Source organism: Hemitrygon akajei, chromosome 23 (genome assembly GCF_048418815.1).
Source record: "Hemitrygon akajei chromosome 23, sHemAka1.3, whole genome shotgun sequence".
NCBI lineage: Eukaryota > Metazoa > Chordata > Chondrichthyes > Myliobatiformes > Dasyatidae > Hemitrygon > Hemitrygon akajei.
In genome coordinates, this window is record NC_133146.1 from 35,456,566 (window position 1) to 35,482,327 (window position 25,762).

At 39.4% G+C, this 25,762-nt stretch overlaps 1 pseudogene; it reads left to right on the plus strand.

The window, feature by feature from the left end:
* LOC140715029 (interferon-induced protein with tetratricopeptide repeats 1-like) lies at positions 1–25,547 on the plus strand (annotated as a pseudogene).
* The last annotated feature ends 215 nt before the right edge of the window (positions 25,548–25,762 follow it).

Consider the following 25,762-nt stretch of genomic DNA (forward strand, 5'->3'; position numbering starts at 1 on the left):
ATGAACGAGGGACTGCGTGGCTCACCTGGGAATGCAGCGAGACTGATGGGAAAGCCCAAATTTCCCGGAATGCCTGAGGCTGAGGATCTTTTGGTGGATGCTCCAGAAAACCACGAAGCGGAGCCAGGCTTCCCTGCTGGGCTACTGGTGAGGCCCGAATTGCAGAAGCCCTCAGTTGTACAGGTGAACAGGATGACCGTGAGTGTCAGGAACATTTCGGAGCAAGAGGTCACCCTCAGGCGGGGGATGCCAATGGCGCACCTCTTCCCAGTGATGGTAATGTCCAGTGTCCATGTGAGACAAGCTGGGGAGAAAGCCTTTCCGGAAAAAGAAAAGTTGACTACTGAGTCATTCAACTTTGGGAATTCCCCCGTACATGGAGGTTGGAAGGAGAGGTTGACAGTTCTTTTTTTTCACATGTTCACAAAAAATATTTGAGAATCGATTACTTGATAGCTGATCCCTGATTTTTGTCCAAAGTCCAGAAATTTGAATTTGATGCTATAGCTCTCTTGGTTCATGCGCCTTTAAGCTTAGCTTTTGAATCAAATGATGTCGTTGTTGCAAATTTGCCTTGGCATTTTCCAGAAAATTTATTACAAAGTCTGGACTTTGCCAAATATATTCATTTCATTTTTAAAATTATTCTATTGATACATAATCTTCTACAGCTATAAAATAATGCAAGAATTCAACAAGTTGATATATATATGTAGTGTTCTTGTACAGGTCTAAAAAAACTCTGAACTAAACACGCAGTATAAACCAAGTCAATGAGGCATGATCCCAGTAAGATTAAACATTTACTGTTCACTCTTCCACATTAACGTATGGTGAGAACTGTTGATAAAACAATACAAAATATATACAGTATTTGTTTCCTTCTTGGCATCACATTTACATCATAAATACTTGCAAAAGTAAAACTACAACAACTATATTACATTAAAGTGCAACATACAGTCGGAATCTACCTACGCCATCAACTGGCTTTAAATACATCAACACAAACTATCCGCAACTCTTTAAATAACAAAGAACATAAACTATCAACCATCATTACTTTTAACAGAATCAGTGTTAACATTTTTACTTCAACATATCGATTATCTTATGAACTTACGGCGTTGCTTCCCTGATGTTTCTAGTGCGTAGAAAGAAAACTTTTCTCCCGCTGATCCTGCACACACAACCCTCTCCTTCCCGTTTCTCCAAACCGGTATTTTCCCATAAGATGCGGCGAAACTGGGTGTGACGTCATTGCATGCCGCGATACATCACAGACAACGAATTTACTTTAAACAACCTTAACTTTAACTAAAAAATAATTACAAATGAATTACTAAAGCGAAAATATAATAAACTAAATGAATGCCTTAAGGCAACACAATATACAATTAATAAAGCTGAAGAAAAAACTTATCAAATAAGAGTAATATATGATAATGAAAAAAATTATTGTATAAAGAAAAGAAGGAAAAAAGAGTACCCCTTTAACTCATAAAAAAGAAACCCCACTAACTACAAGAGAAGGAAAAAGAAAAAAGAAAAAAAGGAAAAAAGAAGAAAAAACCCCATTAGGAATCAACTCCCAGAGCAATACATCTTACCATCATCTATATATATAAAGAAGAAAAATCATCAACCGCCAATTCACATTTATATTAAAAAGTTGTATAGAAACCATATAAATAAATTCAAATTAAATGATAATATTTGGCAAAAGAGCCCCATCTTCTCTCAAAATCAAATCAAGGATCAAAAGTTCTATGTTTAATTTTTTCCAAACTAAGACATAATATTACTTGAGAAAACCATTGAATTAATGTAGGGACAGCAGTATCCTTCCATTTCAATAAAATAGTCCTTCTTTCCAACAATGTCACAAATGCAATTACATGTTGGTCTGAAGATGAAATACCCTGAAAATGATGCCAATTCCAATTAGAACAGACAATGTAGTAGGTTGTAATTTTCAGAGCTTTAGAAATTGTAGTAAATAAAGATTTCCAAAAAGATTTCAATGAAGAACATGACCAGAACTTATGTTACAAAGTGGCTACTTCAGTTTTACACCTATCACAATAATTGTATATGTTAGGAAATATTTTGGATATTCTCTCCTTTGTTAATTAACAACGGTGAACAATTTTAAATTGAATTAGACAGTGATTGGCACATATCGTAGAAGAATTGATCATTTTCAGAACTTGCAACCAATCTTCATTAACAAAGGTCATATTAAGTTCTTTCTCCCAATCTTGTTTAATCTTTAGTGAGAGGTTACCTTTTAGTAATAAAAATAAATCATAAATTCTACCAATGGAACCTCTTACTAGAGGATTCATATTCAAAATAGTATCCAGCATCAGATTCTTGCATATATGGAAATTTAGATAAGTATTTTTGTAAAAAAATGTCTAACCTGAAGATATTGCAAAAAGTGTGTATGAGAGAGAAAATATTTGCTAATTAACTCTTCAAAAGTTATCAATCGACCATCACAAAATAAATCTGCAAAAAAGCAGATCCCCTTATTTCTCCATAAAAGAAGAATGGGATCGATTATTGAAGGTTCAAATAAAAAATTTCGATATAAAAAGCTAAACTATTCAAATTATTTAAAATTTTAAAAATTGCAAAACTGAAACTAAATCCATAAGGCCTGTTTAATAACAGTGTAGAGATTTAAATTTGGAATTTTAGAGGGTTGTAAAGGTAATGGCACTCCTAATAATGAAGTTAAATGAAATTGTTTGATAGTGATTAATTCCAAATCAAATGGTTTTTGGCTCTTATTGAGTCAATATAGCCAAAAACATAACTGTTGAATATTAACAGCTCAATAATACAATCTTAAATTAGGAAGTGCAAGTCCACCATCTTTTTTAGATTTTTGTAAATGATACTTATTAATTCTCGGTCTTTTATTGTTCCAAATAAAGGATGAAATAATAGAGTCGATTTGAGCAAAAAAGTTTTTAGTTAAAAAAGATAGGTATATTTTGAAAAATATATAAAAATCTAGGTAAAATCATCATTTTCACAGTATTGATATGATCTATTAAAGAAAGTGTAAGTGGGTTCCATCTAGAAAATAATTGTTTCATAAATTCCATTAAAGGAACTACATTAGCTTTATAAAGATCTTTATATTTTTAGTAATTATAATACCTAAATATTTAAAAGAATTGAGAATTCTAAATGAAATATCATTGTATATAAAAACAGGAGCATTTAATGGAAGCAATTCACTTTTAGTTAAGTTAAGTTTATATCCTGAAAATTTTCCACAATGATTTAGTATTTCCAAAGGATTAGGAATAGATGCTTCAGGGTTCAAAATATAAACCAAAAGATCATCTGCATAAAGAGAAATCTTAGGTGTGGTCCCATTTATAGAACTACCATGAATATTTTTAGCTTCACGGAGTACTATAGCCAATGGCTCCAGTACAAGATGAAATAATAAAGGGCTTAATAAACGTCCCTGTCTAGTACCTCATGAAAGTAAAAAAACGAGGACCTGAGATTATTATTAAGAACAGTAGCATTTGGATTCTTATAGAGCATTTGAATCCACCTATTGAAATTATTACCAAAGCCAAATTTTTCTAATACCTTAAACAGACATGTCCATTCAACTCTATCAAATGCCTTTTCTGCGTCAAGAGAAATAACACATTGGGGTATCTTAGATAGTGATGAATATATAATGTTCATCAATCTCTGAATGTTGGAGAAAGTTTAACGGCCTTTAATAAAGCCTGTTTGATCCATAGAGATGATTTTACTTTTAAAAAATTCCAAACAGTTAAACAATATCTTAGAAAGAATTTTTGCATCCACATTAAATAACAAAATAGGTCCATATGATGAACTTTATCTTTCTTGAGGATTAAGGAACCAGAAGCTTCATAAAAAGAAGGAGGTAAATTATCCTTCTCAAAAGATTCATGAAATATTTCCAAAAGATATGGAGGAAGTAATTTTTCAAATTTTTGTAAAATCCTACTGAATAGCCATCAAGTTCAGGAGCTTTACATGATTGCATTGACAACATAGCTTTCTGAATTTCATACTCAGTAATTGGAGCATCAAGCATCTGTTGATCTTCAACAGTAATTTGAGGAAATTTAATCTTATGTAAAAAAGCATTCAGTTTGGAGGAATCTGCATGAAATTGAGATTGATAAAGATCAGAATAAAAATCCTGTAAAAAATTATTAATGTCTTCATGATTGTTTACTATATCTCCATTATTTTTATGAATGCTTTCAAATTTGTCTTTTAGCTCTAGCTGCTCTTAATTGGGAAGCTGAGAGCCTATTATTTTTATCCCCAAAAATATAAAACTGTCTTTTCAATTTAAGCAAATATCCTTCAATAGGATAAGTTACTAATAAATTATATTGTGACTGTAGTTCCACTCTTCTTTTAAACAAATCAACATTTGGAGAGGTTGCCTTGATGTTATCTAAATCTTTAATTTGTTTAGAAATTTTATCTAATTCCATTCTTGTCTGTTTCTTCAGCTTATCTATATACAAAATAATCTGACCATGTAAGTAAGCTTTTAATGTATCCCAAATTACTAACTTTGAGACATTTCCTGTATTATTAAAGAGAAAAAAACTCTTTTCTCTGAGTTTCAATAAAGTCAACAAATTCTGAGCTTTGTAACAAATGTTCTGGAAAACGCCAAAGTGGTCTCGTAGAAGCAACATCTTTCAGTTCAAATATTAGATTTAAGGCAGCGTGATCAGAGATAAAAATTGCATTATATTCACATTTCTGAACATTAAATAGAAGTTGAGGGTCGACTATAAAGTCGTCAATTCTCAAATATTTATTATGAACATGTGAGAAAAGGTAATATTCTCTATCACTAGGATGCATATGTCTCCAAATTTCAATTAAGCCATAATCAATTAAAAAGGAATGAATAAGTGATGCAGAGCGATTAGGGAGCTGATGTTTAGATGATAACTTATCTATTAAAGAATTTTAAAAAGTATTAAAGTCACCACCCATTAATAACATATATTCATTTAGATCAGGTAATAGAACAAAAACAACTTTAAAGAATGAGGGATCATCAGCATTTGGTCCATATATATTAACCAAAACAATTTTCCTGTTGTAAATTGTTCCTTTAACAATCAATAATCTACCATTAATATCAACTATAATGTCCTCCTGGTTAAAAGGAATATTGGATGCCATCTTGGACAATGACTCCCATCCACTCCATAATGTATTGGTTAGGCACAGGAGTACATTCAGCCAGAGACTCATTCCACCGAGATGTAACCCTGAGTGGCATAGGAAGTCATTCCTGCCTGTGGCCATCAAACTTTACAACTCCTCCCTCAGAGTGTCAGACACCCTGAGCCAATAGGCTGGTCCTGGACTTATTTCCACTTGGCATGATTAACTTATTATTATTTAATTATTTATGGCTTTATATTGCTATATTTCTTCACTATTCTTGGTGCGGCTGTAATTTCCCTCAGGATCAATAAAATATGTCTATCTGTCTGTCCCTCTGTGAATCAATAAAAATGGAAACACCTCTAATTTTACTTTGAGATTTTGCATGAAACTGAGGATCTTTCCAAAATTTAAAAAATCGATTTTTATCACGTAACCTGATATGCGTCTCGTGTGCAAAGATTATATCTGTTTGGAATTGGTTAATAGTTTTAATTGTTTTCTTACACTTAACAGGAGGATTCCAACCACGGACATTCCAACTTAAAACATTTAACTGTTTGAATATCATCATGAGACTTTATATCTAAAAAACATAGTTAAATGCATGTCAGGATAAGGTAGTCGAGAATGGCTGAGATAAACAACAATAATAATAATTTGCGCACACTCTGGAATTCCATAATGGGGATAAAAAATAATAAAAGAAAAAGGAAAAACACACCCAACCTACAAAGCCCGGAAATAAGTTGATATCAATCAACGCAAGCCCCAAAGAATGCATAAAACAAATTATAAACTCCACCTGCCTGAATAGAAGGTAAAAATGTAAAGAGTAATCTCTGTCTCCTTCTTCCGAATATACATCTCATTACAGTCGACATACAGCTCATTACAGTTGAGTTGAAAAGAACAGTTATTAGAAACAACCTTCAGTTTTGAAAATAACATTCATAATACTAGATAAGGAAAAAAAAATGTCCAAAAAAAATTCTTGAAATATTTGCGCAGAAGAAAAACAATCGCCAGCTTTAAGTTTTCAAATCTATCTTTAAAATGTAAAGAAACCTGGATAATTACTTAAAAGTTCTTAACAAAAGCATACAAAGCAAAAAAGCAATTACTTCACTTAAATGCTGCAAACAGAAAAAAAAATCGAAAAACTGTCTTTCGACAGTTCCCTCGTTATGTCTTCTGAGGTTAAAACCATCCAAACCAGTCTATTTCAGAGATAAAGTTACATTTTAAGGTAAAGTCTTTCTATACCCATCAAATCTTCCGATTTCATCACTCCTTACATCGTGTGACAATCAAACAATAGTAAATCATTCAAACTTCAGACTTTAGACTCATTAGGGACAGAATTAATAAAACACAGAATTTTTGATGAAAAGCCTTAATTTAGCTGGATATTGAAGAGATGGATGCAACTTTCTTTGATAAGCCATACACATTACAGCAGTGAATCCAGAACGTTTCTCAGAGCTTTGAAATTGAAACAACCTTTGTTTTCTTGTAGATAGATAGATAGATAGATAGATAGATAGATAGATAGATAGATACTTTATTCATCCCCATGGGGAAATTCAACATTTTTTCCAATGTCCCATACACTTGTTGTAGCAAAAACTCATTACATACAATACTTAACTCAGTAATAATATGATATGCATCTAAATCACTAACTCAAAAAGCATTAATAATAGCTTTAAAAAAAAGTTCTTAAGTCCTGGCAGTTGAATTGTAAAGCCTAATGGCATTGGGGAGTATTGACCTCTTCATCCTGTCTGAGGAGCATTGCATCGACAGTAACCTGTCGCTGAAACTGCTTCTCTGTCTCTGGATGGTGCTATGTAGAGGATGTTCAGGGTTTTCCATAATTGACCGTAGCCTACTCAGCGCCCTTCGCTCAGCTACCGATGTTAAACTCTCCAGTACTTTGCCCACGACAGAGCCCGCCTTCCTTATCAGCTTATTAAGACGTGAGGCGTCCTTCTTCTTAATGCTTCCTCCCCAACACGCCACCACAAAGAAGAGGGCGCTCTCAACAACTGACCTATAGAACATCTTCAGCATCTCACTGCAGACATTGAATGACGCCAACCTTCTAAGGAAGTACAGTCGACTCTGTGCCTTCCTGCACAAGGCATCTGTGTTGGCAGTCCAGTCTAGCTTCTCGTCCAACTGTACTCCCAGATACTTGTAGGTCTTAACCTGCTCCACACATTCTCCATTAATGATCACTGGCTCCATATGAGGCCTAGATCTCCTAAAGTCCACCACCATCTCCTTGGTCTTGGTGACATTGAGACGCAGGTAGTTTGAGTTGCACCATATCACAAAGTCCTGTATCAGTTTCCTATACTCCTCCTCCTGTCCATTCCTGACACACCCCACTATGGCCGTGTCATCAGCGAACTTCTGCACATGGCAGGACTCCGAGTTATATTGGAAGTCAGATGTGTACAGGGTGAACAGGACCGGAGAGAGTACGGTTCCCTGTGGTGCTCCTGTGCTGCTGACCACTGTGTCAGACCTACAGTCTCCCAACCGCACATACTGAGGTCTATCTGTCAAGTAGTCCACTATCCAATCCACCATGTGAGAGTCTACTCCCATCTCCGTTAGTTTGTGCTTTAAGATCTTGGGCTGGATGGTGTTAAAGGCACTAGAGAAGTCAAGGAATGTAATCCTCACAGCACAACTGACCCCATCTAGGTGAGAGAGTGATTTGTGCAGCAAATACGTGATAGCATCCTCCACTCCCACCTTCTCCTTATACGCAAACTGAAGCGGATCCCGGGCGTGCCTGGTTTGTGGCCTCAGATTCTGTATTATCAGCCGCTCCATGGTCTTCATCACGTGCGACGTCAAGGCAACAGGTCTGAAGTCATTCAACTCCTTTGCTTAATAATGCAGTATTTTTCTCTAAAATGAAGAAGACACACAATGACATGCCTGTTTTTACCTTGAACCGAGGATTTTAAAGCACCAACTCTATGAGCCATTTCAATCTTCGGCGGTTGTAAGCAAGACTGCGGAAATAAAGATTGAAACAGTTTAGCAAAATAATCCAGTGTGTCGGCGGATTCTGATTTCTCTTTTAATCCAACAATTCGAATATTGTCCGACGAGAGCGAGCCTCCAAATCCGCGAGCTGTTGTTGAGCCTTTTCCAAACGAGAAGAAATATCAACCGCATTACGACTATCCTCTTTAAGGTCAAGGCTCAAAGAGTCAATTTTTTCCTCCAAGAGAAGAAATCTTTCTTTTAGTTGAGTTAATTCAGCAACGATATAGCTGATCTGATCTATTTACCCAAGGTGGGTCCTCTGAAGTCTCGTCAGTTTTTTTAACCTTACCGCCCTGTTTCAGGACTTTTTCTGGTGCTTCTTATGTTAGACATAATTATAACTGTCGCTCTACAGTAGTGGTCACCAACCTTTTTAAGCCCAAGATGCCCTACCTCAGCCTTAGTGAAAGGCGAGATGGACCCCAAAGCGATTAGTTACACGCATGCGCACCGGGGCAGAAAAGACCGGAATTAAAACCCCGCAATCCGGATGTAGAAATAATGTATGAACACCAGGGGTCCCCACCCTTTTCTTGCAACGCGGGCTGGTTTAATATTGACAATATTCTTGTGGACCGGCTGACGGGGGAGGGGGGAGTTGTTAAACATGACCGGGGTACAGCGATGCTCGAAGCAGGTTCCTTATGTTCAGTCTATTCCGCAATTTAGTTTTTGCGGCTCTCGGCTTTCAGCTGCTGTCCAGTTTGCTCACGTTTTTTCCGTTGAAAAAACTCAACAGGTTTTTCTTTAAGTGCAGGGTGCTTGGACTCAAGGTACCGAAGCAGTTTTGAGGGTTTCATTGCCTCATTAGACAGCCTCCGGGCCTGAACTCCAGCCTCCCTCCCGCCCGCTGCCAGCCGCCTTGGCCAGGTGCAGATGGTCATGGGTGGGGTGAGAGGACGAGGTCAGGACCGGAGGTCCCCATGCCGGGCCACAGCGGACGCAGTCCAGAGAGAGTGAACGAGTGACTGAGGAGTGTTACAGGACGCGTGCCAGCCCCCCTTGTAGGATTTATCGGCAGACAAAAGTTTGTTTCAATAGATTGCAGAGTGGTAGCTGCTCAAATTAGGACGTTTGCGAATATTTTAGCACCGGGTTCCCCATGAACATTCGGTGTGCTAAACAGGTTTAGAGACGGCGCCCATCTGTCTGTGCTGCAGGCCAGTAACAACGGCACTTCCCGCCGGCCACGCAAGGCCGCCAATGATCCCTGGCGCGAGGGTATCACTGCGTTCAGGTGACTGATGACCTCATGTGCATTCAAGTTCAACAGTGGACATGACAGGGAATGAGGAAAGGTGCAGCTGACTCATATTGTTTACTCACAGCCTGGTGGTTGGGAACCACTTAAGTACACTGTGCAGTCAAGTGTGTGGCAATGGAGCTTCACGCATGCACACTGAGCAGAAAGAACGGAACTAAAACCCCACAACCCAGAAACAATCTCTCAACAGTATTTGTGTATTTATCTTTCATTTTTTTTCAGGATCTACTGGGAAAGTCTCAAAGATCGACCAGTCGATCATGATCGGTGGGTTGGCAACCACTACTCTACAGAATCCGACTGAATAAAGTTAAGATTTCAAAGTTCAAGTTGGGAAAGGGAGAGATTAAAGGTGGACAGAAAGAAACTGTGTCTTACATGTCTACAGGTGGAAGGCGGAGTTTTGTCAAATTTATTGAGACTCAGATAAAAGTTATTTTTTCTTTTAATTATACAGGAGATGTGTTGAAATTGATTATATGGGATGTTTTACAAAACGCTATATTCCAAAGTTCCAGTGGGAAGCATAACCCAAATGTCTGTAGTGAGATGCTGAAGATGTTCTATAGGTCAGTTGTGGAGAGCGCCCTCTTCTTTGTGGTGGCGTGTTGGGGAGCAAGCATTAAGAAGAGGGACGCCTCACGTCTTAATAAGCTGGTAAGGAAGGCGGGCTCTGTCGTGGGCAAAGTACTGGAGAGTTTAACATCGGTAGCTGAGCGAAGGGCGCTGAGTAGGCTACGGTCAATTATGGATAACTCTGAACATCCTCTACATAGCACCATCCAGAGACAGAGAAGCAGTTTCAGCGACAGGTTACTATCGATGCAATGCTCCTCAGACAGGATGAAGAGGTCAATACTCCCCAATGCCATTAGGCTTTACAATTCTACCGCCAGGACTTAAGAACTTTTTAAAAGCTATTATTAATGCTTTTTGAGATAGTGATTTAGATGCATATCATATTTTTTTACTGAGTTAAGTATTGTATGTAATTAGTTTTGCTACAACAAGTGTATGGGACATTGGAAAAAAGTTGAATTTCCCCATGGGGATGAATAAAGTATCTATCTATCTATCTATCTATCTATTGACACCTTATTGAATTCTCTAGAGTTACCCACCTTAAGCGGAGAACAAAATAGAAGGATGACTGCGGACATAACTGAAGTTGAATTAAAAGTTGCAATTAGTAGGTTTAAATTAAGCAAGTCACCAGGATCAGATGGGTATACAGCAGAGTGGTACAAATAATTTAAAAATGAGTTCATTCCTGTTTTATTCCCCACACTGAACTGGGCTCTAGAAAAGGCACAAATGCCACCCAGTTGGAAGGAAGCGATAATCTCAGCTATACCAAAGGAAGGCAAGGATAAAATGGAATGCGGGTCATTTAGACCAATATCCGTTCTTAATGTAGATTATAGGTTATTTACCTCCATCATGGCCAAATGATTAGAGGAGTTTCTACCCATACTAATACATAATGATCAGATAGGTTTTATAGGACAACGCCAGACTCAAGACAATATACGAAGGACACTTCACATTATGGATCATATACAAAAAAATAAAATCGAAGCAATAGTGATAAGCATGGACGCTGAAAAAGCATTTGATTCGGTTAATTGGAATTTTCTTTACAGAGTTTTACATAGATTTGGTTTCCAAGACACAATTATTAAAACTATACAGACACTATATGACAATCCTACTGCTAGGATTAAAATCAAAGGATATTTATCAAATAGCCTTACCCTAGAAAGGGGCACGAGACAGGGTTGTGCATGGTCACCACTACTCTTCGCGTTATATCTGGAACCATTAGCTCAATACATCAGACAAAATGAAGATATCAGGGGAATTACTATTAAAGGGACAGAGCATAAATTGACTTGTTATGCGGATGAAATTTTGATCTATCTAGGGCAACCAACATACTCTTTACCTAAATTGATGCAATCCTTTGAACAATATGGTCAATTATCAGGATACAAGATCAACATAGATAAAACCCAATTACTTTCATATTACTATAGCCCACCAAGAAAAATTGAATGTCAATACTCCTGGGCATGGCACACAAAGTCTTTCAAATATTTGGGCATCATTATGCCAAAAGATTGTACAAACTTATCACAATGCAATTTTCAGCCGATATATAAAACATTAAGGAAGATGTGGCAAGATGGAGCCTGATTCCTTTGTTCAGTCTCAGTTCAAGGATTGAGTCTATTAAAATGAATATACTGCCCAGACTGTTATATCTTTTTCAGACCCTACCAATAAAGATTAATCAAAATCAATTCAATGAATGGAACAAGTTGCTATCAAGGTATATTTGGCAGGGTAAAAGGCCTAGAGTTCGTCTCAAAACCTTGCAATTAGCAAAGGGAAAGGGGGGGATGGGGCTTGCCTTCTCTTAGAGATTATTATTTAGCAGCACAGTTGAGAGCTGTGATATGTTGGTGCAACCCATCATATGACGCTCAATGGAAAAACATTGAGGAGCGGGTACTTCCCATCCCCATACAAGCAATTTTGGCTGATAACAACCTGCAAAGGTACATAAGTACTATTGATAACCCATAGGTGAAATTGACTCTTAAAATATGGAAAACTACTATAAAAGAATATAATCTAAAAGAATATTGCAATTCTTAAATGGTGTGCATATGACGCGGATTTTACACCAAATAAATTGGATGCTAGATTTAAGGACTGGACAGCTAAAGGAATAACAGTTCTTTGCAACATAATGAAAGAAGGAACACTGTTCAGTTTTGAAATGCTTATAGAGAAACACTTATTAGAAAAACAAGATTTTTATCGGTATTTACAGATGCAACAATATGTTAATAAGAGCTTAAAAATGTAACCAAGGCAAATACATGCCTGATAGAGCTCTTTAGAAAAGCATATAATTCAGATAATGGTAGAAGAATCATTTCAAGCATGTATAAGGGTTTGTCAAATCTTAAAACACATTCAACTTCATACATAAAAACAAAATGGGAGAAGGAAGGATGGATAATTATATTTGAGGAAGATGGACAACAATATGGAGATATCAATGGAAATGTACCAATTCACAGAAATGGAGGGAGTTTGGATTGGAAAACTCGATAAGATATTTTATTACACCCTCTCAGAAATCCCATTATGATTGTAACCTCCCTGTTTGCTGGAGGAATTGTGGAAATCAAAATGCAAATTATTATCATATTTTTTGGGACTGCCCTGTTATCAAAAACTATTGGATGGGGATACACAATGCCCTACAAGACATCTTTGAATGTGAAATACCCTTAGAGAGTAAGACCATATATGTTGGGTATATACCTCAAGAATGGCTGAAAAGAGATAAATATTGAATGAATATACTGTTGGTGGCTGGTAAAAAGACTCTTACTAGGAAATGGTTATCACAGGAGAGCCCAACTTTAAATACGTGGATGGAAATTACAATGGACATTTACAAAATGGAGAAGATAACAGCATCTGTTAATCATAAGCTGGAACAATTTGATTCATACTGGGAAAAATGGTTTAACTACATAATGCCTCATAGGCCTGATTTTATTCTCACAAATCAATGAAGCTGTTGTAAAAGAAAAGATCACTCCCTACTTGTACATAGTACTTTCCTTTTGCTTGTTTATTCTTTCCACTCTTTTCTATAAGTGTATACCCCAGATAAATACTTTGTGGAGATTTTGTGATATATATGATTATATGATATATATGTACAATGTCTGAAATACATCTTATGGAAATGTTTGTTTGATGAACTTCAATAAAAAAATAAATTACAAAAAAAAGAGAGAGCACATCGTGCACTCGTCTCCAGGCCTACTGGAGACAGCGTAGATAAGCCACGCTCAATAGTAATTGGATTCCTTCGATACAAAACCAAGGCGGATATTCTACGGATGGCCTGGGGAACGAAGAGGGTGTTAGTGGATGGGAAATTAATATATTTCAATTGTGATTACTCCACGGTGTTCCTACAGAAAGGTAAAGAATACTCCAAAGTAAAGAGAATATTAAAGGAAGGAAAGATTTGATTCCAGACTCTGTACCCTGCTAAACTGAGTGTTTTATGAAGACTGGATTCAACTGTATCAGACAGTGGAAGAGGTGACTGAAGACATGAAGGCCAGAGGGTTGTCCGTCAGTGTGATCAAACCGAGGGAAAGCCTGGCTGAGCAGTTATCATGCTCTGCTTGGGAAATAGTGAGAGAATTGAGCAAACAGAGGACGGGAGGAGGGCGAGAGAAGTATATCAGGAAGAGACTGTGAGTTTTCCGAAGACAGCCCACCGGAAGAGCCAAATGGTTTGACTAACTTTAAAAGTGTTGATAAGCTAAATGGAAGCAAAAATAGACAGTGCTATACCTATCTCAAGAAATATTGATTGTAATGTGGATTTTATATTACTCAATCATACTTTTTTATTCAATCATTCATTCCTTTTTCCCCACCTAAGTGAGAATATATATATATATATATATATATATATATATATGGGAGGAATACACAGGGAAATCTTTTCTGTGTAATGGACATAGATTTGTTCACTTACTTTTATGGATACTGCAATGGGGGTCCTCAACTCACAGGTAGGAGGGGCTACCCCCACAGCTAGACACTTCTTGTCACTCAACCCAGGGCCATCTACTAGAGACCTCAGCTTTGGAATCACAACTTCATTGCCTTTTTTTTTATTATTCACATTTCCTGGTTCTTATTTGTTCAGATAGATAGATAGATAGATAGATAGATACTTTATTCATCCCCATGGGGAAATTCAACATTTTTTCCAATGTCCCATACACTTGTTGTAGCAAAAACTCATTACATACAATACTTAACTCAGTAATAATATGATATGCATCTAAATCACTAACTCAAAAAGCATTAATAATAGCTTTAAAAAAGTTCTTAAGTCCTGGCAGTTGAATTGTAAAGCCTAATGGCATTGGGGAGTATTGACCTCTTCATCCTGTCTGAGGAGCATTGCATCGACAGTAACCTGTCGCTGAAACAGGGAGTAGATTGATTAAGTTTTATTCTGTAAATGTCAATAATATATTGACTGATAAATACACATGGCTAAGGACGAAGTAAAATTCATTTCTTCTAATGTCAATGGGCTGTTAAATACAATCAAACACAGTAAAATTCCATCCAAAATGAATAAAGAACAAGCCAATGTAGTATATTTACAGGAAACTTCCTTAAGTGATGATAAGCATGGAAAACTAAAGAGAATGGTCTTCACTAATTTGTTTTTCTCCTCATATAAATCAGGACATAGGAGAGGAGTTGCTATTCTTATCTCAAGCAAGCTAATTTTTGAAAAAGTATTTGAAATGGGAGATAAAGAGGGCAGATATATTCTGGTAAGGGGGAATATAGATGGAAATTCAGTTACTCTATTGAACATATACACAGCCCCAGGAAGTGATATTAGTTTCTTTCAGAAAATTACTAATATTATGGTAATGGAAACAGAAGATCTCCTGATATGCGGAGGAGATTTAAATTTACAATTACAACAAAAGTTAAACTCTTCCATTAGAAAAACCTATGAAACAAAATCCTTACATATGAAAGTTAATACACTTTTTGAGAATGTTGGTCTAATTGATAGATGGAGGGACCTTTTCCCCAGCAGAAGGGTTACACTCATTTTTCTGCTCCCCATTCTGTATATACAAGAATAGACTATTTTATAACATTTGGAAAAGACAAGGATAAAATAAACACCTGTGGAATTGGGACAATAGATGTAAGTGACCATGTACCTATATATTTATCTGTTGATTTTGACCTACAACAAAAGAATACTATTTGGAAATTAAATTTAAGTTTACTCAATGATCCCTATTTTAAGGAACAAATTAAAAAAGAAATTGGTCTTTACTTAGAATTCAATGAAAATGGAGAGGTTTCTTCTCCCATTCTATGGGATACTCTGAAGGTTGTTTTAAGAGGGAAAGTTATAGCGATATCTTCATATGAGAAAAAATGTGGAATCAAACATTAGAGCAATTACAAAATAGGCTGAAGGAACTAGAAAAAACACAAATTGAATATGGCACAGGATACATTAGAAGGAAATTTTTAAAATTAGGAATGAAATTAATAGTTTGGCTATACAAGAAATCAGGAAAAATTTAATGGTTCTGAAACAGAGACATTATGAAAGTGGATCAAAGTCTATGAAAATTTTGGTGTGGAAAATGAAAAAAAGGATAGCAGAAAATACAATTCATAGATTTAGAGATCCAAGAACAAAAATGATAAAAAAAATAAGCTAAGTGAAATTCAAGAAGCTTTTGAAGTGTTTTACAAAACTCTATATTCTGTTACGTACCCCGTAACTGGATCACTTACCAGCAAAGATAGAGAGGTCCATTGAAGTCTGATGGTACTATTTTTAAAAGTATTTATTGATAAAGGGGCACAAAATAAGATTAATACAAACATGCAGATAATATACGTCGTCAATACTAAATCTAAAAGCGCGGGTATAATAATAATAATCAATAAGAAATAGCTCTATTGTTGTCTAGGGGATACTGTATTGTCAGATAGAAATATAAAAGTCACTGTCATTCAAGCTGCAGCTCTTTGGGTTTAAGAGAGACGGTTTTAAACTTGCCCAGGTCTTTTATGATGCCAATCCGTTGAGTCGGGGGAGTTGGTTCCCCGTTGTTAGTTAAGCCGTTTTCCGTGGTACCAGCCACCAGTTCCAGGCAATGGAACTGAACGCACGTGGCCTCTTTCAAATGGCTTCCCGCTATCATGGGATCACTAGCGTTTCTTCTGGTGCGTCTGAGGGGCTGTAGGAACAGCCCCTCTTTTATCCTGACTTGCAGGGTTGTAGATGTCAATCAGGTTGGGGTGATGCAATCTCTTTCTTACCCAGCCCACTTTGCCCGAGGGCTCTCACGTAGCATAGTATTTCAATCCACAAATGTGTCTCCAAGAGACAATGGCCATGTCCCGTAGCTTTACATCGCCGGGGAATGAGGCATTCTGCACGTCTCTCTCTCATTTCCTGGGTCCCCTGACCCAACCCAATAGAGATCTTGCGATTCTCACAAAGGGAGGGGGCTGCGGGCATAACAATTCCAAAGTTCCAGGGGGAAGCATAACCCAAATTGACACCTTCCTAAATTCTGTAGAGTTACCCACTTTCCTAGAACAGAAAGTTTTTCCTAGAACAGAAATGGCTAACATGAGAGGGCACAGTTTTTAGGAGTTGAAAATAGGTACATAGGAAATGTCAGGGGTAAATTTTTTTCACAGAGTGGTAAGTGTGTACAACAGGCTGCTGACAACAGTGATAGAGGCAGATACGATAGGGTCTTTTAAGAGGCTCCAGGTTAGGTACATTGAGCTCAGCAAAATAGATGGCTATGGATAACCCTTGGTAGTTTTCAGGTAAGGACATTGTAACGTTCTCGCTCGGGTGTGAAGTAACGCCGAGGTAAACGTCGAGATAAACCAGAATCAATGCAAACGAGACCGCAGTAAGATTAACCATTTACTGTTCACTCTTCACATTAACGCATGGTGAAAACTGTTGAAAAACAATACAGGATTGGTACAGTGTTTGTTTCCTTCTAAATATCACATTTACATTGTGAATACTTGCAAAGGTAAAACTACGATAACTACATTACATTAAAGTGCAGCATACAGTCAGAATCTAGCTGCTCCATTGGCTGCTTTAGATACACTTCAATACAAACTATCCCAACTCTTTAACTGACGAAAAGGTAAACCTTACCGACCGTCGTTACTTTTAACAGAATCGGCGTTAACATTTTAACTCAAAATACCGATTATCTAATGACTTACAGCATTGCTTTCACTGTGTCTTTGGTGCATAGAGAGACCCTAGTCAGCGTTATGGTGGCACATGTGAGCGACCCCCACCCTTGCGTGAATCTCAAACCGGTAATTCCCCACAAGACGCGGCGAACCCGGATGTGACGTCATCGCAGCCGCGATGTATTACAGACAAATCAATTGATTTAAACAATCCTAACTTTAACTAAAAAAAATGCTAACAAATTACTACGCGAAAATATTATAAACTAAATAACTGCCATAAAGGCAGCACACTCCCCGCTTGACCTTCGTAAGGTCACAATGAACATAATACAAACTTCAGTCTCTAAATCAGTCATTAGGTAGAAGTAGAATGACTTCTGTAACAGGCCTTTGGTAAATTTTCCCATCGCCTTGGTCGGTAGTTTTCAACTCGACTTTCTTGACATGTCCATCCCTACTAGGGAATGTGGCAGTGATTCTGGCCATTGGCCAGCAGTTGCTGGCGATTTGCTTGTCCCTGAGCAGGACTAAATCTCCAACTTGAAGGTTCCTTCTCCATTGCTTTGTGTACAGGTCCTTATCGGAGAAGTCCCCTGGTGGAGGGGCAGCTCCTGCCTTCTGCGTAAGGAGCATTGATGGCGACAGTATGAAGGGGTTTTCCGGGTCAGAAGACACGGGTAGGAGTGGTCGTGCATTCATAATGGCTGTGACCTCTGCCATTGGTGTGCCCAGTACCTCGTGGGTCGATCGGATGCTTTGCTGCATCTCAGGTCTCCTTTCCGTGGTTTTTTGCAAGGGCGTGAACCGCTTGACTGCCTGCTCTTTGTTGTTTGGCAAGCACTGGCGTGGTTCTCTGAAAGGTAGTGGGGCAACCCCACTATTTGCTTTGTCTCTGAAGACCTTGGTGTCCTCCGTTTTTAAGATGATGGCGTCTTGAGCCGATGGAGCAAGTTTATTATCATGCTCCTTATGAGCAAAGACAGACTGACCCAGCGTCTCGTCAGTTACTTTGCGCTCGTTAAAGCCTTGTGGTGCTTCCTGGACGCACATGGAACTTGTGCGGGGTTGAAGAATCATATGGCGCCTACTCTCTAGCACATTGGTCTTGAGTGTGTTAACCGTTGATTTGTGTTCGTTGCCAGGGCACACCTCTCCTATCACCACCCAGCCCAGATCCAGGCGTTGGGCAAAGGGGGCGTCGTGTGGTCCATTGACCTGCTGCCTAACCTTGTGTACCCGGAGAACATCCCTCCCTAATAGCAGGAGTATTTCTGCTTCTGGATCCAGCTCTGGGATGTGTTTGGCGATGTGGTGGAGATGTGGTTGGTGTAGCACCGCACTTGGCGTCGGGATCTCAGTGCGGTTATTCAAGATTTTCTCGCACTCTACGAGTGGGGGGAGACAGATGAGGACTTTACCATCCAGGGACTCGATCTGGAAGCCTTCGGCCCTCCTTCCGTAAGTTTTCATGTTGCCTGAGCAAGTTCTAAGGTAGTATGGGAACTGCTCACTCTCAATGTTGAACAAGTTAAAGAACTCTGGACTGACTAGCGAGCGGTTGCTCTGATCGTCCAGAATTACGTAGGCTTTGATGGCCTTGTCTTTGACTCCCTTAGGGTACACCTTAGTGAGACAGATCTTTGAACAAGAACGGCTTGCCTGAGCTTGACCGCAAACTTCCGTACAGCTCGAGCTGACAACAGTTGTCCTGGAGTGAGCTTCTCCCTCCCCGCCGTCCTGTTGTGGGGGTGAAGGAGCGTTGTCGGTTTGCGGTGACGGGCCAGGATGCATGGCCCAGTCGTGATTAGTGCTATCACATTCCAGGCACTTCACGGCGATCGTACACTCTCTCGCACAGTGAGAGGTCGAGGAACAGCATCTAAAGCATATTCCTTTCTCCTCGAGGAGGGCCTTCTTCTCTTCAAGGGGTTTTTCCCTAAACGTTCTGCATCTTTTGAGGGGGTGGGGTTTGTTATGCAATGGGCAATTCTTGCTAGAGTCGTTGTTAGTTGTAAGGACTTCAGTCTTAAGCGCTGAGACTGGTTTAGTAATGTTGGAATTATTCGAAGTGGATTTATCTGGCTTGGTGTAAATTGTACTGCTTCCTGGACCTATGAGGCTAGGATCGTTTCGCTTCTTCACCTCCTTGCACACGAACCTGGTGAAATACTCGAAGGGAGGGAATCGACCTTCGTGTTCTTCCTTGTAATCCGAGGCAACGGACAACCACCTGTCCTGCAGCCCAAATGGAAGTTTGTCCACGAGTTGTCTAATCCCGGTTGGAGTGTCTAGGTATACTAGACCAGCTGAGTGGCCATCTTCTTTGGCGCCTTGAATCTCCATGAGTAAATCTCCGAATTCTCTTAGCTTGGTGTGTTCCTTGGCTGACACCTTAGGAAAATTTCCCAAACGTTGGCATAGCGCCGCCTCAATAATTTCGGGGGCTCCGTAGCCCTCCTGAAGTCTCTCCCATGCTTTCTTCAATGCTAGCTCGGGTTTGTTGATGTACACTGAACACATGCGTCTCACCTGTTCGCATGATTCTTTTCCCAGCCATTTTGCCATAAGATCCAACTCCTGGGTTGCTCTGAGCTGAACTCCGTCGATAGCATTGGTGAAAGTGGAGTGCCATGCACGGTAATTTTCAGGTTTATCGTCGAACTGGTATAGTCCTGAAGTGACGAGATCCCGTTGAGCGAAATACCGTGCTACGGATTCGTCTGCAAGTGGCGTGCGGGCTGAGGGAACATGTCCACAGGTACACGACTGAGGGCGTACATCTGTTATGGGATTTGCTGGTCTGGACTCAGTCTTTGCCTCTCTTCTCCCCAAATCCGGTAAGTTCGGTGTCGAGAAGTACTTGTCGTGAGCCCTTGCATTCCTGGGTTCATCGCGGAGTTGCGAGGGTAAACTATCTTCCTCGGATGGACGTGATGCCGTCGGGCCTCTCCAAGACTCCTCATGAAGTGGGACGTTATCGAATAAGTAAGGAGAGGAAGAAAGAGTCTTCCATTCCATTTGAGATTGGACATAGTCCCTTGTACGTTCCAATCCGATCTTTTCTGAGGTAGATTTTCCGTCCTTCGGATCATGCATTTCTTCGGCGTCTTCTATTAACTCTGCTTCCACCTCGGCAGCTGCTGCTTCTCGTTCTAGCTTCAGCGCTTCTAACCGTGCCTCTACCCTTTTCCTTTCCAATTCGTTTTCGGCTTCTCTGGCAGCCGCTTCCTTCTGGTTCTCGGCTTCTCTGGCAGCCGCTTCCTTCTGGTTTTCGGCTTCTCTGGCAGCCTTTTCCTTCTGGTTTTCGGCTTCTCTGGCAGCCGCTTTCATCTTTACTTCTAATTCTTCTTTGGCAAAGCGCGCTTGCACCTTGGCGGCTTCTGCTTTAGCTCTTGCTTGGGTGGCCTTACTTGATGCCCTACTGCCCCTGTCGCAGGATGACGACGACTTTGACAACGACTTGATGCTGGATCGGGTTGACATGGCTGCACTTTAAACACCTGATAATGCCGCTTTTTCACTGTAACGTTCTCGCTCGGGTGTGAAGTAACGCCGAGGTAAACGTCGAGATAAACCAGAATCAATGCAAACGAGACCGCAGTAAGATTAACCATTTACTGTTCACTCTTCACATTAACGCATGGTGAAAACTGTTGAAAAACAATACAGGATTGGTACAGTGTTTGTTTCCTTCTAAATATCACATTTACATTGTGAATACTTGCAAAGGTAAAACTACGATAACTACATTACATTAAAGTGCAGCATACAGTCAGAATCTAGCTGCTCCATTGGCTGCTTTAGATACACTTCAATACAAACTATCCCGACTCTTTAACTGACGAAAAGGTAAACCTTACCGACCGTCGTTACTTTTAACAGAATCGGCGTTAACATTTTAACTCAAAATACCGATTATCTAATGACTTACAGCATTGCTTTCACTGTGTCTTTGGTGCATACAGAGACCCTAGTCAGCGTTATGGTGGCACATGTGAGCGACCCCCACCCTTGCGTGAATCTCAAACCGGTAATTCCCCACAAGACGCGGCGAACCCGGATGTGACGTCATCGCAGCCGCGATGTATTACAGACAAATCAATTGATTTAAACAATCCTAACTTTAACTAAAAAAAATGCTAACAAATTACTACGCGAAAATATTATAAACTAAATAACTGCCATAAAGGCAGCACAGACATGTTCGGTACAGCATTGTGGGCTGATGGGCCTGTATTGTGCTGTAGGTTTTCTATGTTTCTATGTTAAAGTGTTAGTAAGAATAACAGAAAGAGAAGGGCCCATTCTAATGAAACAGGCAAATGTGCACAAGGTGCAGCTCATCCTGAACTTCTCTGTTACTCACACGCTGGGCCTTCGGTCAGCGTGAAATCACACACCACCTTCCGAGCGTCGCTCACAATCCATCTAGAACGAGCGGGTCTACCACTGGATCGTTTACTATGACCGGTTCTCCCCAGCGTCTTCTCTCTCCATCTCCCACCGAACACAAGCCCAAGACCTACCTTATTGTCCCTCACCAAGAAAACCTCCCACTAATTGGATGGCACACATTCCACAACATCACTTATCTTCATCAATAACCCAAACAGACTGAAAGCAGAACAAACTGCTCTTACAGAACTGATAAATGAAATACCTACGGTAAAGATGTCAACCAGGGCAGTACTATTGTGACCATAATTGCAGATTGCTTATAATTAGAAAAAGGGAAAATTATAATTAATTGAAAACAAATGGTCAGAACAACCCATTACACTGGCATTTTGCTGACACGTAGATTATTTCTATGGCTAAGCAATGTTGTAGCAGAAAATGCTTCCAAATTGTTTTTAATTTCCTCAGTGTTATCAATAGACTTTGAATTTGAGTTTCTGGTGATAATCAGGAAGTAATGGATAGTATAAAGGGTTGTCAGGTCGAACATCAGACGCAACAACGGAGACTCAGCAGAAGAAGAACCGCACAAACTGAGAAAGAGCACAAATTGCTTTCCATCCAACGAACATTATGAGGTAAAGGATGTTTCCTTGCAGTTTATCGTTATGTACAGATTATTATACAGGAGCTGGTTTATGAAAATTAGTGGTTCAAATTGCAATAACTTTGAAAAACTGTGAGTGGAAACACACAGGCTAAAACTGTAGTTGAGTGACGAGACTGTAGGGTGATCCCTACGTTACTCTGCTGGGGTGGAAACAGTGCAGGGAACTGCAGTGCTTTACTGTTATTTTTGTTATTACCAAGAATTAAAAAGGTAGTAAATACAAGATTTGCATCTGATTCCTGACTTCTGAAGAGCCTTCTGTTCTGTCTGATCACCAGATCCAAGAAAAAGTTCAAAGGATCATAAATAATCCTTACTCACGTCAGGAGAGGCAAGAGGAGTAGGAGAGTAGGAGTCTGATCAAGTCGGTTTATCTGCACTTGTCTTCCTCAAACAGGGGTCTTCGGTGGAATACGACTGAGAACAATGACATTATTTGAAAAACTTAGCAGTCAGCACAATCACTTTACCACGGATTGATTTCCACGGTAATTTGTAAGGAATGTGGACACTCTCTCTGTGACTGTGTGCATTTCCTCTGGGTATTCGACTGTCATCCTATATTACAAAGATGTACGGGTTAGGGTTAGTGAGTATTTGGTGTCAGAAATGTGCTGACACACATTCCGACTGTCCTGCACAATTCTGTTTGATCTGATATGATGCCAAACAATGCATTTCACTGTATGTTTTGATGTACATGTGACAAAGAAAGTTCATCTTTAATCTTCAAAATTTTTAGAAGTAGGAGTTGACTCAACTCTGCCATACACTACAGCTGCACAGATTTGAGCACGTTGGAGCCTATGTGGTGTATTCAGTACTGAAGTAATACACCAGAGGAACATGCTACTCGAAACTGTCATAATTTCCAGCCCCTAGCAGCTTTCAGGACAGAATGGAGGAGCTGCATGCACTGTGCGGCAAATTCATCTCCTTTGGGAGGAAGCAGAAAGCAGAGTTGATCTCAGAGTAGGGTTAAAGGTCGGCACAACATGTTCTATGTTCTATGCTGGTCTATGTTCTTTCAGAAATGTGCGGCACGATCAGGGGACGTTGCTCATGCAATTGTTCTGTGAACTGGTCTGGCAACTCGTAAATTGCCAGATTTCAGTGGGCTTCACAATACAGCTTTATCTCACTAATTTTATTGAAGTTCTCAATCTTCTAGACATTGAGTCTGAGTACTGGTGGCTGTCTGGGGAAAAGCTCCACTTCTCTGTACCGAGATCTGGAGCTATGCTCAGGCTGCTGGCAAAAAAACAAAAGTCTGCAATAGTGGGAGAGCTCAACGTCTGATAATAAAACCAAGTCCACCATCAGTGTAACAAAGCAACAGATCAGCTGCCTTGGCTGTTCAGGAGACACATTTCCATCTTCATCACATGAATCAATTCTTCATTTTGGGTTACTGATCTGAAACATTCTCCTTCCTCAGATGCAGACTGACAGGCTGAGCATCTCCAGGTTTTCAATGCCATTATTATAAAATAAATCTTTAAAAGGCAGCTTTGATACAATTAGTAAATCTGCGTTTTATGGGATTGCAGGTCAGACCTGCACCATGTGATCTGAGATGGAATTCATGATTATGTTTTTTCTCTCTTGCAGCAACACACCGGGAGATTTATTAAAAGAGAAGCTCGATCAGCTGCAGTGTCACTTCACATGGAGGCCACAGAAAGAAACTATTGACTTGGACGAACTGATGCTCAGATTGCAAGATTCTCTGACATTGGGTGTAAAACATCAAGCTGCCTCTTATAACCATCTTGCTTTTGTAAACTGTCTGCAGGGTAATTTTGAAGAAGCCATTGAAAACTTAAAGGAAGCTGAAAAGATTCTGAGGGAGGAGTGCAAAGATGAATTTGAAAGAAGAAGCATCGTCACCTATGGAAACTTTGCCTGGGTGCATTACCACATGGGACATCTGACCGAGGCCCAGTCCTATCTTGACAAGCTGGAGATAATCTGTAAACCGCTCAGTGATGGCCCTCGCTATACAGCAATGATACCCGAGGTGTACGGGGAGAAGGGACGGTCATTGTTGAATTCTGCTGCTGAATACTATGAGGAGGCAAAGGAATGCTTTGCAAAGGCTCTGGAGCAAGATCCTGACAACACTGAGTGGATAATGGGATATGCGATTGCACTGTATCGGCTGGAAGTATTTTCTGGAAACTCAGAGAGTCGTGATCAGAGTCAGTCAGTGAAGCATTTCCGACGAGTACTGGAGCTTGATCCAGATGATACTTTGGCCATGGTGCTGTTGGCTCTAAAACTGCAAAGGCTAAGTCCAAATGAGGAAGCAAATGAATTAGTTGAACAGGCATTGAAGAAAACATCTGATCTTCCATATGTGCTTTGCTATGCTGCAATATATTATAGACAAAGTGGTTCTGTGGAGAAAGCAATCGAGCTCTTGATAAACGCATTGGAATTAACTCCATACTCTTGTTTCTTACACCACCAACTTGGATTGTGCTACAGAAGTAAGCCGAAATACCCTCATAGCTAGAACACTCCTGTAGCAGATATCATCGCAATCCTGTATTTCATCAGAAAGCTGAGTTGATCAATCTGTGCAAGTATCACTTTGAAAAGTCTTTTCAGCACCGTCGAAGGTCAGCTATTCAACCACAGCTGGACTTTGCACAGATCTGCATAACAAGTGGGGAATATTCCAGAGCGGACAAGACTTACCGTAGATTGGTGGAGTTAGTGGACATTCGTCCAGAGAATATGCAGAGCATATGTCTGGAAGCTGGATTATTTGAACTGTACCAGAAGAAATCTGAAACAAATGCTGTTCGCCTCTTACTGAAAGGAGTGAAAATTGAATATAACTCAAGTGAACGGGAAGAATGTCGCATGAATTTGGAGAAGTGGGCAGATAGCAAACTTAGAATAAATTAACATAACAGCAAGGCTCTTGGTATTAAAGCAATTCTGTATCAGCTGAATGGAATCAAGGATAAAGCAACTGAATACTTTGAGAAAGCCTTGAAGTTTGATCATGGCAATGAGGAATATGTGAGTGCTCTTTCTCAGTTACCATCTGAGCACCACTGGGATGTTTAAAAGATGCATTTCCATCTGATCTGAGGATAGGTTTGGTGGGGTGTTGCTTTACCAGTTATATCCTTTTAGCACCTTCTCATACTCATTAGTGTTCAATTTGCAAAATCGGTCCCTTTGTAACTGGATCAAACTATTCTGTTTCTTTTAAATATATGAATTCCCCAAGTACCCTGAACAAACTGAATTTAACTGTGCTTCTCTGGACACTGGAAAAA